This window comes from Macrobrachium rosenbergii, chromosome 19 (genome assembly GCF_040412425.1).
Source record: "Macrobrachium rosenbergii isolate ZJJX-2024 chromosome 19, ASM4041242v1, whole genome shotgun sequence".
NCBI lineage: Eukaryota > Metazoa > Arthropoda > Malacostraca > Decapoda > Palaemonidae > Macrobrachium > Macrobrachium rosenbergii.
The window spans coordinates 3,683,893-3,704,156 of NC_089759.1; the positions used below are offsets into that span (position 1 = coordinate 3,683,893).

The 20,264-nt window shown below is 35.8% G+C and overlaps 1 protein-coding gene across 1 annotated transcript in view; it reads left to right on the forward strand.

The window, feature by feature from the left end:
- The window catches only part of LOC136848396 (protein rpi-1-like), a 105,228-nt gene that overhangs the window by 73,200 nt on the left and 11,764 nt on the right, over nt 1–20,264 (forward strand). The window lies entirely within an intron of this gene.

Sequence of the window (20,264 nt, forward strand, 5' to 3'; positions counted from 1 at the left end):
GGTAGCTCAGTTAACTTAGTAAATGCTGACCTTTTTCACTCGAGGTTTCCAGAGTGCAAATTAGTCCCTTCTAGTGAGACAGTGTGTGATGTACAAGCGAGGAAACTGAATATTTTAGGTTCGTCATTTCTTACGCTTTGTATCGGTGGAAAGACAATAGTAGAATCATTTTTGGTCATAGAAGGATTAGCCTTAGGTGAAATGATTTTGCTAGGACACCCTTCTTGTATGCGACATAACATCAACATTCTTACGGGAGTTCAGGGGATTACAATAGGTGAGTCAGGTTGTTTTGTTCCATATATACACAGGAAAAAAACTTGTGAGAAACTTAAGACACAGTCTGAGACATGTGTAACACAGTCATTAGAGAGTGAAGATATTCCGCAGAGATCTTTCAAAGGATTTTTGTTGGAAGATGTTCAATTGCAACCGCGAGTTCCTACATTAGTTAAAGTGTCGCTGAAAGAGAAAAAGTTTCCTTCTCAAGTGTGCGTTGTTGAGGGAACCGAGAAATTCAAAGACGTTGTGAGTACGGTGTCAGTGAATGAAATTTCAGTCGCAGGCGTGACTTCAGTAGAATTAGTTAGCTATCAAGACTCAGTGAAAAAATATCACAAGGGTACTTATGTAATTGATTTTGAAGAGTTTAATGAAGAGCATAAATTAGTGAGTTTTTGTGGAGACGGGAATATGTTTCCTAACGAGGAGCAACAGTTCCGAAGTCAGGTTCTACATGAACACTTGGCTAAAGTTGATTATCCTGAATATTCAGATAAAGTAGAGAAAGTGTTGAAAGAATATCTAGATATCATTGCTTTGAAGGGAGATAAATTAGGAGTTACAGATGTTTTAGAACATTCAATCCGCCTAGAAAAGGGTACAAATCCCATATATATTCCAGCATATCGAATTCCTTTTAAGATCAGAGAAGAAGTAGAAAAAGAAGTTCAGAAGTGGGAGTCGGAAGGCATTATCAGACCGTCCAATTCTCCGTTTAATTTTCCTTTGCTTGCAGTTCCTAAGAAAGACGGTAGTATCAGAGTTTGTGTAGATTTTCGTAAATTGAATGAAAAACATGCCCAGATAGATATCCGGTAGCTTGTTTGCCTGATTTGTTTGTTGAGATCGGTGGCAAGAATATATATTCATCTATAGATCTTATGCAAGGGTTTTTACAAGTTCCCCTTTGTGAGAGTAGCCGTAAATATACAGCATTTTCGGTACCAAAGGGACATTACGAGTTTAATAGGATGCCTTTTGGATTACAAGGGTCCCCAATAACATTTACTAGACTGGTTAACACAGTACTTCATGGCTTGTTAGGAAAGTCGGTGTTTGTGTACATGGATGACATTCTCATATGCACAGATACAATTGAAGAACATCTAAAGGTGTTAAAAGAAGTCCTTAAGCGATTACGGTTCGCTGGGTTAAAGGTCAAATTGGCCAAATGTGAGTTTCTGAAGAGAAAAATTGTCTATTTAGGACATGTTATCTCTAAAGAGGAGTTAGAGTGAATGATGAGAAAGTTAAAGCCATTGTGAATTTTCCAGTTCCCAAAACCAGGAAACAGATTCGTTCGTTCCTAGGTATGTCGGGTTTCTTTCGCCGTTTTGTGCGGAATTTTTCTACAATAGCGTCTCCATTGACAGATTTGTTACGAGAAGACGTTAAGTTTGTTTGGGGTGATAGTCAACAATTAGCTTTTGAGAAGCTTAAGAACGCTTTGGTGAACCCACCAGTTTTGAAGTTTCCAGATTTTAGTCAACCGTTCACCTTAGTGACTGACGCGAGTCAGGAAGGTATAGGTGCGTGTTTGATGCAGAAATTTGAGGGGAAATTACACCCAATTGCTTTTTATAGCAGAAAGTTCAAAACACGTGGTAGTAACGAAAGGCTGATGTCAGTTGTGGACAAGGAGGCTTTCGCAGTCGTCTCTAGCCTTGTTCATTTTAAGATGTTGTTGTTGGGAAATAAAGTTGAGATTTTTACAGATCATCAACCGTTGTTAGAGCTTTTTAATAAGCCAAATTTGTCGCCCAAGAGAGCACGTTGGTTCCTAACATTGAGAGATTTTGATGCAAACCTCAAATACATTGAAGGTAAGCATAATGTAGTTGCAGATGCATTGAGCAGATATTTTCCGGTCGAGGATGAGGAAATACACACCGAATCCTGTGTGGGTGAAGAGAGTAATTATTTGGTGTCTAATGTCTCTGATATTAGTAGTTCTGAGAGATCGCATGTAGAGGACATACACGTTCCTACAGTGCATACTTCGGGGAGAAATAGTGAGTCGGCAGTCTCGGGAGAGATTGTTATTCGTGATAGTGAGAGTAACGCAGTGTGTTATATTACGGGTGAAAATGTCACTTGGGACATAGGCTTGCTGGAACAAAAGCAAGATGAAGATAAATTGTTGTCAGATGCTAAGGCATTTCTTAAGGGAGTTTCACCGAAGAAAGGGTATAAGTTGCCTTTTTCTGGTCTAGAGTTGGAGAATAATTTATTGGTGAGAAAAGTTAAGTATAACTTGCGAAGTACTCGAAGCATGGGTGAGATTACACAAATCATCGTGCCAGAGAGTCTAGTACCACAAGTTCTAGACATTGTACATTGTAAATTTGGTTCTCCTCATTTGGGTGTAGACAAGACGTATGAAAACGTCAGGTCAAAGTTCTTTTGGAAAAATATGTTTTCCGCAGTAGAAGCCTTTGTGAAGAAGTGCGCTATTTGCAATGCGAATAAGCCAGCGACGACAGTGTCGTGTCGTTTGGGTTCATATCCCATACCACATAGGCCGTTTCAGAGAGTGCATATGGATATTCTGGGTAACTTCTCAGAGTCCGCTTATGGTTATAGACATTTATTAGTAGTTGTTGATGAGTTGACTCGCTTTGTCGAGATTTTCCCACTGAAGTACAAATCAGCTGAGGAAGTTGCTATAGCGTTCTTTAAGGGGATAATTTGTCGATATGGTGTTCCAGAATGTCTGATCACAGACAATGGTAGGGAGTTTATTAATAAGACTTTAGACGGTCTTGCTAATTTGTTGGGGATAAAGAAAGTATCTATAATCCCGTATAGACCTGAAGCGAATGGGTTGTGTGAGAGGGCGAATCGGAAAGTAATCGAAGCTTTGCGCATGACGGTGGGAGGTTCCGATACACATTGGGACAGATCTTTGGATGAAGTGCGATATAGTATCAATACTATGATGAATGACACAATTAAGATATCTCCAGCAGAAGCTTTGTATGGATACAAGTTGAAAGGACCTTTTGATTTGTTACCAGAGCGAGTTCAGGGTGATGTTACGGTCACTTCATTGATAAATACAGCGAGAGAAAGATTTGCACGTATCAGTAAAGAACTTGAACTTAGTTCGCGTGCAATGGTAGAGAAAAGTAACACGAAATCGAGGGGAGTAGCTTTTTCGATGGGTGATAGAGTGTTTGTTAAAGTGAATGTTCGGAATGATCTGAATTATAAATTAAGTCCGAAGTTCCACGGACCTTTTGAGATTGTAGAGATCAAAAGAGGGAATAGATTTGTAGTTAAAGATGTAAACACTGGAGTGACGAAATTGACCCATATTTCGAAGTTAAAGAAAGTTGGGATGTAATGGAACGTTTGTATATAGTTAGGGGGATAAGTGGGTTGATATTTGTATATATATGACATTTATTTTTTAAATTTTTTTTTGTCTCTTGTTCATTTTAGATGTTGAAGTTCTTAATCATTTGTTTTCGAATGATTTTGGGAATTGAGACATGGGCTAATTTCATACGAGATTTGACCCAGGTGTGAGTGTGTTAGTGTGTTATTGTGTTATGATGTATTTCATCATCTGACGCAATGTGTGTGTTGTTTAGATTATTTTTTTTGGGGGAGGTACTTAGTATATCGGACCGAACAAGTCTGATCTTTTCTTTCGGGTTGAGAGATCGTGTTTGAGTATTTGGATTTTTTTTTTCAGTTTCTTTTTTTTTTTAAATGAAGGGAGCTGTGTTGTGAGTAGTTATAGTTGTTGAGATCATGGGAGCGATTGCCATTACGTCAATTGCTATTTTGTTGAGAGTTAGTCAGGTGTTGCGAAATATTTACTAACCGGAGTAGAACTTTCATGTCTTTTACGAGATGTGATACCTTTTAGTGTTCGGATAAGATTCTCGAGTATTTTTTTTCTGTTTGGATAGAATTTTTTTTATGAGTGAGTTCCGTAGAGTTGTTGTGTTTAGTGGTGAGTTGACTGTGATTATTCTGAGATACAAACTTGGAATTAGTTCACATTGTGAGTGTTTGACTTTTGCATTAGTGGTTTTGTTTGGTTCAGTAACATGAAACCTTTTTGTTATTAGACCTTTTTCGAGTGTTTTTGGGAGACTTAGTAGTGACATGGGATAGAGTAGAGACCATGTTCATTTTGGGAGATCAGTATCAAGGATCGGGAATTGATTATAAGACAGGTTGTACTTTAGTTAGAGAGAAGTATGTGTGCGACAGTAGTATTTTCCAGTTGCGAGTTGTGTCTGTGGGTGGTTGTGAGTTGTCATTGGTTCGTAGACAGACTCCGACAGAATGTGACTTTAGACAGTTCCTGCGAGATTACCACATTGAGTCCACCAGTACTCTTCATGCCGTGTTTTTGCAAGGAGTATGCAGCTACAATGATGTGCCAGAGCAACAAGTCGACGACATTCGTTCATCGAGGGTCCGAGCAGCTCGATTCATCCTGCAGAATCCTGTCTACGGAATTTCTCGTACTTAGCCGTGCTGTATTCAACAGTTCCGAGAAGATAATTATGCGTCATACGCATAACGAGCATTTGGTAGTGGAGGTACCTACAACCAAGGTGCCAATGACGGTTCCACCGTTGGAAGACATTGACGATTCCGTGATGTTCCAGTATCAGGAATATATTATGCCGACAATTTTAATTGTCTTAATAGCTGTTTTACTGATAATTCTTGTTGTGGGGGTAGTAAAGCTTTTTCGTGTTTGTAAGATTACATGTAAAGGCTCTAAGAACTCAACCCCAGTGACTTTGGAAGTGCGTCATGAGAGCAGTCCTTAAAGCTGCAGTGCAGTAGACATTGCTAATTGAGCATAGCTCTATCTGTTATGTTTTATACATATGCTTTTGTTTTAGTTTGCCGTTAAGGAGAGCGAGACGCTCTTATGTGGTGGCCGAGCTCTATTTCAGAAAAGATGGCCGCTAAAGTTTTAAAGGACACATATATGCATTTCATAGCTTCAATGCTTTAAGATGTGATGAAAGAATTTATGGAGTCAGATGGAAGTAGGTCGAGAGACTCGAGGTAAAATCTTTGTGTTCAACAAATAGTTTGATTCCTCAGCAATATTGCCGGTCAGGTGATCTTCCGAAGTGTTATGTATATTCGTGAGTACGTGCGTTAATTTGATCTAGATTGTGCCAAAATCTGCCCTAAAAGTGAGTTTGATCGTTCATTAACGTGATAGAACTGCAGTTGTCTAGACGTAGCTTTGGAGAGGATCCAGGCTTTGAACGGCAGATAAGGTAGACTTTGAAATCTCTGTTTTTATGGGAGAAAATTGAACTTGTGATTTTTTACCATGATTTTCTAATCATTATGAACTTTTGAACTGGTGTGGGAGATTTAATATGAATATTCATACCTCTTTTATATTATTGTTTTGTCATGTTACGTTTGCCATATCTTGGCTATGCATTTTACACTTTCCGTTATTGTGTTTTGCATTTCATATATTTTTGGGAGTTTTCTATCATGTTTGATTCTTCCGACAGATGTCTGTGGACAGATGTCGGTGGACAGTGTGGACTGTTTCGAATAACATGTGGTAGACTGGTTTTGACATGACTAATTATTGATTTGGGGAGTATGTGTGAGTTTGGATATTTTCAGGCTATTAGCCATATTGAGACTTCGTTAATCAGAAGTGTTTTACAGTTCAGAGTTTAGTTATCTAACTCGATATTTCATTTATTATGCATTTTAATCTTTGCTTTGTTTTATTCATTTCTTGTTGGGTTATTTGAATAATAAACCTATTTTTGTAGAAACTATTGCGTTTCTTTAAATGGTCCATTTAGTTGTTTTGGTGAGAATGAGTGCGATTCGGGTGGGTGAACTTCGGAAAACGATGAGAGAGAGAGAGAGAGATACACAGAGAGAGAGAGAGAGGTGATACACGGTGAGAGAGAGAGAGAGAGAGAGAGAGAGAGAGAGAGAGAGAGAGAGAGAGAGAAAGAGGAGAAAAATAGATGTAAGTGTTGCCGTGAGCGAACGTTCATACGCCTCCGTTTCATGATTAAAGATCGTTGGAGCACGTTACGTACACCTTCAAAAGGGTGTTAATTCTGTCCTCGTTACATATATATATATATATATATATATATATATATATATATATATATATATATATATATATATATATATATATATATATATATATATATATATATATATATATATATATATATATATATTATGTATGTATATATATACATATATATATACATATGTAGAGATAGATAGATAGATAGACAGATACATTCAAGCAAAAATGTGAAGACTGCGTCGTCAGTATTACCCTGATACATATCCACCCCTTTCCTTAAGCGACATAATTAAAATGTTGAAACTTAAATCTATTTTGCCACTGAATGTATACAGTTTGTATACGTATGGGTATGTACTTCTTCATGTGTGTGTGTGTGTTGTGTGTGAGAGAGAGAGAGAGAGAGAGAGAGAGAGAGAGAGAGAGAGAGAGAGAGAGAGAGAGAGAGGTTTACCCTACGTAACGAAAGACCTATGAATACCAGATGATTAAACCAGGCAATCTTGGACCGACATAAAAAAAAAAAAATTCTCTAAACACGGCTACTTACTAAGCTCTAAAGCTTCTTACGCTCTAAAGCTTCTTAAGAATCTCTCTTTTCCTCTTTTACTGATTGGCTCTTTCCTTTCGAAAGCTGTTTACTTGTTTACTAGGTAAACAGGCAATGTCGTTGCCCAGATCTCGGATTACTTCCTTTAGAAAGTACTCATCTTCAATAACAGTTATCACTTTCATTATAATTTTTATTCATTGTTTAACATTAATAGAATATTTTTGCATGGTAAATGGTGGTCCTGAGTTCCCTTTGTTCATTCTAATTCAAGCAATGTTTTTCTGGAGTCAAAATTACTGAAAAAAAAATCTGTAAATTGTAAAAACGCCTGGGACTAGAAAGGCTCACAAATCAATGATTCATATTTCACATCACAGTAAAACATTATAATTGATCATTATTCCAAACTGAAAAGGCTTAGCAGCCTCTTACCTTGGCAAGATAATGCACCATTCCTCATTAATTTTCTCAGAAAATATCTAACTTTGAATTACTCAAGCCAAAAAAGGCATAATAGTCCATTATTTTACTGAACGTGTTTACATTTTCTGTGATCGTATGTTGCTGTTATTTTTTCCCATTACAGTACTTAACCTTAACCTGACCCTACCAAAGATGAATAATTGTTAAGTTATGACCCTATTAAACATTTAACATTAACAAGTGATGAATGAATTTTAACTTATATCTTCATTAAAGCATGTGAACCCCAATGATAAGAGATGTGACAAGAAAAATGTTAAATCTCTCTCTCTCTCTCTTTTCTCTCTCTCTCTCTCTCTCTCTCTCTCTCTCTCTGACATTTTCACAGAGCAGCCTCCCTCATTGTCTTTGCGTGCCTCAAGTATTTTCCTTTCACATTATGATCCGTAAAGACAAAGGACAACAGATGGTTCCACGAATAAACAAAGAATGGCAGGAACAGGCTTTATTGTTCCTAGAATTCTCTAGGATTTCCTGCCTTGGACTTTTTCCCATAGACTTTTCTCCTTAGACTTTTCTCCATAGACTTTTCCCCCTTAGACTCTTCTCCTTAGACTTTCCCTTGAATTTACTCCCTTAAACTTCTCCCCTTAGACTTTCCCATTAGGTGTTCATGAGACTTTCCCATAGATATCATCTCTCTAGACTTTTCCCATTAGGCTTTCCCCTGGACTTTCCTCCTTATACTTCTCCCCTTAGACTTTCCCATTAGATTTTCCTGAGGTTTTCCCATAGATATCCTCCCTTAGGCTTTCCCCCCCTTTAGACTTTTCCCATTAGACTTTTCTCCTTAGACTTTCCCTTAGGCTTTTCCCATTAGACTTTTCTCTTTAGACTTTCCCTTAGATTTCCTCCCCTTAGACTTTCCATTAGATTTCCTCCCTTTAGGCTTTCCCCTTAGACTTTCACCTTAAACTTTCCCATTAGACTTTTTCCTTAGACTTTCCTCTTAGATTTTCCATTAGATTTCCTCCGCTTGGACTTTCTCCCTTAGACTTTCCATTAGATTTCCTCCCCTTAGGCTTTCCATTAGATTTCCTCCCTTAGATTTTCCCCTTAGACTTTTCCCCTTAGACTTTTTCCCATAGACTTTCTCTTAGGTCATCCACAGAGTGCCAGCGGTTGTGTAATTCATCCATTTGACGGAACTTTTCCCGCCTCCATAGGAAGACGGTTGCGTTCAATTGGCCGGAAGTGTGGTGGGTGCACAGACCTCGCATGCGCACAGGTATCTACCAAATGACGATGCCTAATTATTGAATAATAAGCTTCTAAGATCTGTTGAAATTCATTAACTGATCCTTAAAGAGAGAAAGTATGCCACAAGAAACTAATTTTTGTTTACCAATGATTCCTGTCAATCATTTTCAAATACTGACGTATTTCTCACCGAACCTTGTCCTACAGGCTAGAGACATTGCGAGGTATGCTGGCATACACGATTCCTTTTTGCCAGATACCGAAGCGAGGTCTTGCAAAGTCCAAGTAGGTGACATAACCATTTACGTAAACCACGTTTTTCTTACGTCAAATAGAGATATACAGCTGTGTTACTTATTTCGGTTTATATGGCCGCAGAAGGAAAGCTACCACCCAACTGAACTGGGTAGGTTGCCATAAAAGTTTTCCAAAGAGCATATGTAGACAGATGACACACAGTGTTGTTGACATGTAAAAGACACCTTGCTGGTTGTCTTGTATCTTCTGAAGGGTTGAAAACAATGATCGTAAACATACACAGACGTACAGTTGAAGAAACAGTATTCTCAGGTGAGGCTCGAGAACAACTACTAATTCTGAAGACCAAAGGCAAATGGAACTGACACCCTTATGCCCCTCTCGAGCCAAGACCCGGAGTAAAAAGGAAGGAAGAAGAGACACTCCTCAATTATAAAGGAAGCAATAGACCTACCTATTAAAAGGAGAAAGGTCATAGGCCAGTAAGATTACAGAAGCAAGAAGAGAATTCCAAATTTTTGCTTTAGAAGAAGCAGAGGTCCCTGGACCTTGGGGTCTTTGGGAAAAGGATCCATCTTCTAAGGTAGAATTATACAGATACAGAAACTAAAACTAAATCATGATAATACATTCAGAATTTCCTGATGATCATATTGCTTTAAGGAAAATGGTGACAAAGACCTTCATTTTATCTAATAATATAATCATCTTGTGAACTAAAGGTCATTTCTTCTTATAAGCATAAAATAATTACTAATCAAGCATATTTTAAGTAAAAAATTAAACTCATTCGACTGGGTGACAATACTATGTAACGACGATTTAATTTCTGTCTCTAGTGGAGATAACTCATACATTAATGTATGTATGTATGTATGTATGTATGTATGTATGTATGTATGTATGTACTCGTATGTATGTATATATGTATGCATGAAAGTGAGATATTTGAAAATTGCCCCCTAAATCCCTTTTTCTTGCTTTCTGTACCAACCCATCTTCAAGACGCCCGTTCGGTTTCGTAGGGATGAAGGTTCCTTTTATTTTTTTTTTTTCTCACTCTTTTTTAGCCCTTTTCACATTTCCGTCTGCCTTCAGCAAGATATGAGAGCTCTGGTTGCTCGTTTCATCAGCCCAAAAATATATAAAAAAAAAACTTGTACAGCCTGGACGAAAACACATTTTGAGCTTCTATGGCATAACTTCAATGTCAGTACGTGTTACGCACATTTAAAGCCATATGTATATGAATATATATGCATATGCAATTACATGAATTAACGATCTTTCAAATAATAAAAGTGAAGTTTTCAGTATTCAGTAAAAACCTAAATAAAGTACGTTTTTACTTCAAGCAGCCACGTAAATTACGGATTTTCTCACACGATAAAAGTGACATTGTCAATATTCGATAAAACCTTTGAAAAAAATGTTTGTACGTCAATGAATAAATCCATAAGAAACATTTTTCACTTTTCAGTGATCACGAATTACGTATTTTTTTTCATTGATGAAAACTATCACGAATCGACTATTTTTAGCTTTATTATGTATGCACTTTTTTCTGTCCGCACTTCTTTCTGTCCGCACTTTTTCTCTCCGTACTTTTTTCTGTCCGCACTTTTTTATGCCTGCACCTTTTCTGTCCGCACTTTTTACTGTACGCACTATTTTCTTTCTACACCTTTTTCTGTCCGCACTTTTTTTCTGTCCGCCCTCAGATCTTAAACACTACTGAGGCTAGAGGGCTGCAAATTGTTATGTTGATCATCCACCCTCCAATCGTCAAACATATCAAATTGCAGCCCTCTACCCTCAGCAGTTTTGATTTTATTTAAGCTTAAAGTCAGCCATAATAGTACGTCTGGAAATTATATAGGATAGGCCACCACCGGGACCTTGTTAAAGTTTCTAGGTAGCGTCTCATAGAGCATTATACCGAGACTACCGAAAGACAGATCTATTTTCAGTGGCCTTGATTATATGATGTAGTGGCTGTACAGAAAGCTCGATTGCGCCGAAGAAACTTCGGCGCATTTTTTACTTGTTTATTTTAAAAGATTACTAATTTAACATAATATGGATTCATTTTACATAGTCTCCTGAATATTTTGTGGGATAAAAGAGGCGTATCTCTTCCAGCAAACCAAACGTTCATTATGTTTTCTGAAGTAAGCAGTTATGAAAGAGCAGTTACCTGTACAGGTGAAGCAAGTCACAATAACACAGGCTGCTTTATATTCAACCTAACCTAACTTTATCTCATCTTAATTAGATTTTAGACCCAAAATGACTTTTCAAATACTTTTGCTCAACTTCATTTTCAAATTAATCTGTCTGTCACACTGTTTGCCTAATTCAATACACGTGCTGTACAAGACTCAGGTATGTATAAATATATATATATATATATATATATATATATATATATATATATATATATATATATATATATATATATATATATATATATATATATATATACTGTATATATATGTGTGTGTGTGTTTATGTGCATGTATATATATATACACACACATGCTTATACTATATATATATATATATATATATATATATATATATATATATATATATATATATATATATATGACTATTTATCACATCACCGTGATTCATATACAATCAGAAAGCTACAAACGTCCTTTAATATCTTGTGGCCGAATGGGTTAGTGCGTCCCTGTAGTCCTGAGTCCTCGTCCGTCGCTGGTTCGACCCCACTGGACGGTGGACTTATTATCAACTAAAAAATTCCCCTTCGGTAACATATATGAAAATATATTACTTCCGAGGTAGAGCGAATTGGATATTAAAGGACATTTGTAGCTTTCTGATTATATATATATATATATATATATATATATATATATATATATATATATATATATAATAAGTCCTCACGTGAAAATAAAAAATAATACCAAGACTTTCAACTTTTATTCAAAGTCATCTTCAGGGTACTGAAGATGACTTTGAAATAAAAGTTGAAAGTCTTGGTACCAATTCCTTTCATTTGCACGTTAGACTTATTATATACTTCATCCACGGGACCATTGTGGAAATTACAAGATATATATATATATATATATATATATATATATATATATATATATATATATATATATATATATAAACCAGAACGAAGAAGCATAAAGATGTAATGCCTTATAACCACACCATAACTACGCCTGAAGAACAAAGCCTCGTCCTTTCCCTTATCCATCACCACATTAAAACCATATCCGCCTCAGCATTACCAGTTCCATTACGCCACGCAACGTATAGTTGTATGTACATGTCAATGTTAGATAAGAACTTTTTAACATCCATACGTTCAGTGATCTAAGTGAGATATCTTGGTTCACCTTTAAGTGTTTCGACCTACTAAGGATGGCTTCTTGTTTACATTATTATTATTATTATTATTATTATTATTATTATTATTATTATTATTATTATTATTATTATTATTATTTAGCAGATGGACCCTATTCATATGGAACAAGCCCACAGGGATCACGGACTTGAAATTCAAGCTTCTATTATTATTATTATTATTATTATTATTATTATTATTATTATTATTATTATTATTATTATTATTATTATTATTATTATTATTCAGCAGATGAACCCTATTCATACGGAACAAGCCCACAAGAGCCACTGAATTGAAAGTCAAAACTTCCAAAGTATATTACGGTGTTTATTAGAAAGAAGTAACAGAAGGTAAAGGGAAATACAGAAAGACGAGATCAGCTGTTGGAAAAAACTGATAAATCAACAAATTGCAAAGTAAACCTAAATTTTTATATTTCCATATGACTGTTTATTTTAGGCGTTTGAGATTGCTGAGAAGGATTTCTATTTTAGCTGTTATGGCGCTTTTCACGTATTTTCCTTTCGTTCAAATTCAAAATTCAAAGTCAAAAGCTTTGTTTCGGGCGTAAGTGGCCATAGACAAACATAAACACGAACATACATAAAATCCTTTAAACAATAAAAGGATGAAATTGAAAATAAGTATGAGAAATGATTATGATGAAAGAGAGGTGAAAATCATGATGTGACTGAGATGTGGATTATGAAAATAAGTCATTCTTCATATAAACAAGTAAAAAATGCACCGAAGTTTCTTCGGCGCAATCGAGTTTTCTGTACAGCGTATAATCAAGGCCACCGAAAATATATCTATCTTTTGGTGGCCCGGTATAATGCTGTATGAGCCGCGGCCATGAAACTTTAACCACTGCCCGGTGCAGCCTGGCCTATATCGTGCCAGACGCACGATTATGGCTAACTTTAACGTTAAATTAAATCAAAATTACTGAGGCTAGAGGGTTGCAATTTGGTATGTTTGATGATTTGGATGGTGGATGACCAACATACCAAGTTGCAGCCCTGTAGCCTCAGTAGTTTTTAAAATCCGAGGGCCGACAGAAAAAGTCTCACTCATCATTCACAATTTTCCTTTTCCCTTCTCGCTCGCTTCTTCCCTTTCTCCTCTCTCATTGTCTTACTTCATTTCCCTTTATTCGCGTCTGAGGAAACACGGGAAAAATATAAAATGAACTTAAAATTTAAGACCAGTAAATTTTAAATTATTGTCCGTTGTATTTACTATTGACTGACTATCTTACAACAATGAATTCAATTTCACCTTCGTATTGGCGTATAGTTTCCACCTTAATGGTTGATTGAGAACATGGAGGGAGACATGATAATGGACATCGTTCCATTCTGAGATATGAGTTTGAAACTACATCATATTCTCGCCACTTTCCGGGGGAGCTGGAGAGAGAGAGAGAGAGAGAGAGAGAGAGAGAGAAGGGCTGTCTGGAAGAGGTGGGGGTGTGTAGGGGTTAGCTACAAAAAAAACAAGCCTTAAAAATTGGTATAGTTTAGATGGTGAATTTATCTCAGATTAATTCACTGATATATATATATATATATATATATATATATATATATATATATATATATATATATATATATATATACATATATATATATATTTATATATATAATATATATATATATAATTGTTAAAGCCACAATGCCCAGCTGATTCTATATATATATATATATATATATATATATATATATATATATATATATATATATATATATATATATATATATATATATATATATATATATATAAAAATTGTTAAAGCCACAATGTCCAGCTGATTCTATATATATGTATATATATATATATATATATATATATATATATATATATATATATATATATATATATATATATATATATATACACAGTATAACACCACAAAAACCAACGTCGTAGACTCCTTAGAGTAAGGCAAGATTTGTACATATCGGAAATTCTGCTCCAGATTTCGGAATATTTCCGTAGGCCAATTCCAGGCGCGTTCTGGAATTGGAGACGAATATTTCCATATTTCCATAAACAGTTTGTCAAAGGTGACGAAGGCTGTCGGGAAAATATTCTAATTCATTCCGATTTTAGCATATTCGTGTGATCACCTTTCACAATGCCGAATGGTGCCCTCTCTCTCTCTCTCTCTCTCTCTCTCTCTCTCTCTCTCTCTCTCTCTCTCTCTCTCTCTCTCTCTCTCTCTCTCTCTCTCTCAGCTTCAAGGAGAATTTCAGATGTTCCTTTTCCGGAATGGAATGGGTGTCTAGTGATTCTCAGTATATTAGGATCTATATTTCTCTGTCTTTTCTGTGTTCCAACATTTCAAAAATCATTAATTATAGTGGGATGTTTATTAGCTTACGAAAAATGAACTTCAAAACAAATTGCTTTCATCGCCTGATCTAATTTTAGAGTTCCGCGTATATTCGTTTCTTTTACGTGATAAATAAAAATATACAAATAACAGTTCAAATGTCATCGATTATAGTGAAAAGCTTCTTAGCTCTGGAAAACCAGATTTATTGATAAAAACAAATCGTTTGCATGGCCAGATCTACTTTTACACTCCCGCGAAGTTTTCTTTCCACTGAATGGTACATAAGAATATGCACATAGTCATACACACTCACTTACGTGATTACATACACACTCGAGCACTCTGGTGCATGAACAGCAAAACAATCATCTACAAACACACATACAGTATTCATTGTGTATTTGCGCGCGTCCATCACAAAAATAAACCGATGAATTACTCGTATATTCTACCGTAAAGGCCTCGACAGATATCTATAAACGCATTTTAAACATTCACCTTTCTCTGATGGCATAACACCGCGAAGAATTTCAGTATTAATTAAAATATTCCCAGAACGTGATCTAACACTGTCTCGACATAAAAGGAAATCACCTGCTCATCTCGCCGAGGTTTGACACTTCAAAGTGACCGAGTATTCATTAATAAGAAGAAAAAAAGTTTTTAAAGCTCTCATCCACTGTGGTCCAGTGAATTTTGTTTGGTTCCTTCATTTTTCCCTAAAATATTTAAAGCTTCGACAACATAAGTCTATTCGTGAACTTGAATCAAATCTTGAATTCGTCAATGATAAAAGAAAATAGAAATCCCTAAGTCATCAGTTCTGCCCTAAAATGGAAGACTGCAGTATCTGCAAAAATACAGAACTGAGAAAAATGGTAGATGCTCCCTTGCCTTACTACTGATTTTGCAGATACTACAAATGGGACCCTCCTAAATAAAGCATTGAAGAATCATTCTGAAACTGCAGTAACTTGTGTAATAGTGTTTCACGAGCACAGTAGGTGGCATATCTGAATTTCGAAAATTTTACAGATAATGCAGTTTTCCATTTTGGGGCAGAGTTGGAGTCTAACTTAACCTATAAATCAACTGACTAGCCTTTAAAAGCAAATTTGTCTTTAATGTCTTTGTCGTTTATTTGCCGCCCTATTCTTTACTGTAGAACTGTCCTTGTTATTCATACGAATTATAAATGCTAATGATAATTTATGCTTCAATTACCTCCTAGAAAAATATGTCTGGCATAATCACATGACTCCAGGGCATATTTCCATATATTACCTGGGGGGAGGGGTGGGGGTGCTCTTTCATGCAGACATTTTCATGCATCTCTTTTTAGAGAATACATAATTAGGCCATAGGCCAAGCGCTGGGACCTATGAGGTCATTCAGCGCTGAAATGGAAATTGACAGTAAGAAGGCTTGAAAGGTGTAACAGGAGAAAAACCTCGCAGTTGCACTATGAAACAGTTGTTATAGAGGGTGGAAAGTCAGATGGAAGAAAGAGAACATGAACGGAGGTACAGTAAAAGGAATGAAAGAGGTTGCAGCTAGGGGCCGAAGGGGCGCTGCAAAGACCCGTAAGTAATGCCTACAGTGCACCACGTGAGGTAGTTCCTCGTTGGAAGAGTCGGTAGAGTTCTCGGCTAGCACTCTGCTAGGCCCGAGTTCGGATCTCCGGCCAGCCAATGAAGAATTAGAGGAATTTATTTCTGGTGATAGAAATTCATTTCTCGCTATAATGTGGTTCGAATTCCACAATAAGCTGTAGGTCCCGTTGCTAGATAACCAGTTTGTTCTTAGCCACGCAAAATAAGTCTAATCCTTCGGGCCAGCCCTAGGAGAGCTGTTAATCAGCTCAGTGGTCTAGTTAAACTAAGGTATACTTAACTTAACCACGTGGGGTGCATTGGCGGCACTACCCTCTACGGGGGCATCTCTTATTAATCAGCACTGCAGGTCAGAACTGGAATCCTGTCAATCAACTGATTGTCTCTGGCTGATTTATGAGCCTACTTACATTCCTGGTAATGTGCTCAGGCATTGTTGGGGGCGGAGTGTGTGAGGTTACTGGACACCGCTGTTTGCTTTGCTAAATCCAGACAGACAGGTATTTTCCTGGTATACTGATGTGAAAAGTGGGAGGCTGAAGTTTTGTGCCAATAAAGGAGGAACAGAGAGTGATTATACCATCATCAAGATATGACGATTTGCCACTAAACACACGCTCTGAAACTGCGGAATGAGATCATATCAAAAATTCAAAGCTATTTACCTCGCACAGAAATCAGTAAAAATTTTAACTGGTATTCATCATTGATTTTGCGATATATTCAGTTGGGTATAACATGATACCCAAACCAAGTTCATTCTATGGAGACAAGACTGTCCCATGTTTGTCAGAATATAAACCATAGGTCTGCTAAGAAAAATAATTATAATAATTTTAAAACTATACAACTTGAGATTACTCAACTTAGGCTAGTGCTAGAAAACTGTCAAACCATATTAAAGTTCAGAGCCAAAAATGCATTTAAAGATAAACTGTTCCTAATACCTGTCATCTTCAGTGGCTAAGTAAAATTGTTTTTTCATTCGCGGAAATATTAAAACATCTAAAAAAACATAAAAATTTTAGTTAAAATCCTCGTGGATTTTCTACATTAGTTTTAAAACCCAAACTACCTCATTACTGGATGCAGTATATTACTGAATGCAGTTTGCTACGGTCATCTACTTAGTTCGCACCGAAAAAGAAACAACTCTTTTAGAAAATATTTTCCTCATTTTGAAGGAAAGCTCAGTGCCATAAGGTCACCGTTCTTTCTGTCCTCTTTGCTAATATATATATATATATATATATATATATATATATATATATATATATATATATATATATATATATATATATATATATATATATACAGTATATACATACATATATATGTATGTATGTATATATATACACATTCAGGCGGAAGTACACAACAACAAGCAGGAGTCCAAAGGAGACGACAGTCAACGAAACAGTTGCATATTTATTAAGAAACGTTTCGTGTTACTTAAACACATCATCAGTCTGTAAAATTGAAAAATACACATTAATTCTCTAATTTAAAATAAAAGCTAAATTAAAAACGGCAGTTAAATTCTTTAAAAATTACAACATACATAAAAAGTAAAAAGAAAGGAGATTTTTTCTAAGTCTACCTGATCAATAGAAGGGGAAAGACGAAGTGAGACCACAAGCTCACGCATGCCCAGAGTATACTTAGGCCAAGTGCAGAGGAGAAGAAGACACGTTGGAGTTTAAAAGAGGTGCATGACGTTTAATAAACAAAGACTCAAGGGTCGTTAAATAAGCCGATTGTTTGGTAGTTCCCATGATGGAAAAATGTTTTTTATCTATATTAACCTTGCATTTAACGGCATGATTCCTAATACTAGAAAATTCGGGATTAGTTATACGTGAGCCAGTTCTGTAGCTCAGACCTAAGTGGCTATAATAACGGACCTGCAACATTCTCTTTGATGAGCCAACATAACTACCAAGACATCTTGGGCATTCAAATTTGTAAATAATATTGGACTTCATAAAGGTCTGTAGCTTGTCCTTATAATTAAAAAAGCCGCCAATCTTTAGTGGATTCATAGGTATTAAATTGAGTTTTAGAAATCCAAACTCTTTTTCAATGATTTGTTTGACTTTGGATCTAAGAAAGTCGGAGTGCGTAAATGGTATCGTAGCGTACATAGTCAATTTAGGAACATTACATTTCACAACAGAATCAGAATAGTTACGTGCTACAATCTTGTTAACTATGTTATAAAAAAGTCTTTGTGGATATGAATTTTTGGTAAAATATTCCAGTAAAAATTCAATTTCGGAGTGGAAATTTCCCCAGCTAGATGTATAACGGAGGGCTCTAAAAACTAGAGTCGTTATGGCATTGATTTTAAAAGAAAAGAAACACGAACTATAAAAGCTACCTCCAAGGCCTGTATAAGTACTTTTCTAAAAACTGATGTACTAAAATTATGGTCAAAGCGGGTGATTTTACGTCTAAAAAAAGCTAGTGTATTCTCAGTCTCCTGCTCAATAGTAAATCTAATGTTGGGATGTCTAGAGTTAACGTAATCTAGAAAAGATTGACATTGCCACGAATGTTTAAATAGGGCAAAAGTATCATCCACATATCTCCTATAGTAAAGGGGTTTAAAGGATTCGGGACAGTTGTTTAAAAACTCTTCTTCTAAATGTTTAAATGTTTTAAAGAATGTAACTGCCGTTTTTAATTTAGAATTTATTTTAAATTAGAGAATTAATGTGTATTTTTCAATTTTACAGACTAATGATGTGTTTAAGTAACACGAAACGTTTCTTAATAAATATGCAACTGTTTCGTTGACTGTCGTCTTCTTTGGACTCCTGCTTGTTGTTGTGTATATATATATATATATATATATATATATATATATATATATATATATATATATATATATATATATATATATATATATATATATATGTATATACCTCAGTTGAAGAAAGAGGTTTTAAAAAATACCCCACAAAAGTGCCATCTATGCCCAATATATTACGGTATATTCATCACAATTAGGAAAGCTCATTCGTTTCTACTTCCCATTTTCCATGTTGGTTCTCGCATACCTTCTTTGATACGCTCAAAGTAAACACATGCCAGTTCCCAGCTTAAATCTCTGTAACGCTGGAAGGTTTCTGAAATCTGAGGGGAGGACGTAAGGAGTCCTATAAATATCCATTGATGTTTGTCCACGTGAAAAGTGCAATGCCCAGTTTCAAAAGTTGGTGAACTGCAGAAAAAAGATGGTGGTGGTTTTAACAAAGGAAAAGTTGATTTTAGCTCCCGTTGCATTGCCCCATGCATAAATACGAGAAATTGTCGGACAAGTTACTACAACAGTGAACTGCATTCAGAAGATGAATCCTATTCATATGGAACAATCCCACCAAAGGGGCCAATGACTTGAAATTCAAGCTTCCAAAGAATATTATGGTGTTCATTAGGAAGAAGTAAAAGGAGGTAAATGGGAAAACCAGAAACAATAGATCCCACTTATTAAAAAAAATAAATTAATAAACAGACAAAAAAGATAAAAATGTATTAAAATGCAAGTAGAATAGTATTAGGGTAGTACTGCATTGCATTTTCGCTCGTACTTCTGAAGTTCCAATGGCACGGCATCCTCCGGACAACCGTTATATGTCTGGAAGCGCGTTCTGCCGTGAGGACAAAGCTGGCTGGCTGCATTAATGCATGGAGTGACGTCATTTGAGATGCAGATGACTTGAGGCTACAAATCCTTCGACAATATCGCGAATTGGATGGACCTGTGTCACAGTCAATCGGACGAGAATCGATTCAGTTCATAATCTCTTGACAGAGAAGCGTTATTCTGAAAATGAATTTACTGATGAACAATAATTTTGTAACGAAGTATTTAATGATTTACTTACATAGTAAGATTATTATTATTATCATTATTATTATTATTATGAATCCGGAGAGAAGTGAACATTGGAAAATTATTGACTAACATTGATGTGCAGGAAAAGCGAATTATTAGAAGAGTTGAGAAAACTCAATATAAAATCAATTCGCAAAATGCAGCCATTTTATTCAAAAAATTATTATTA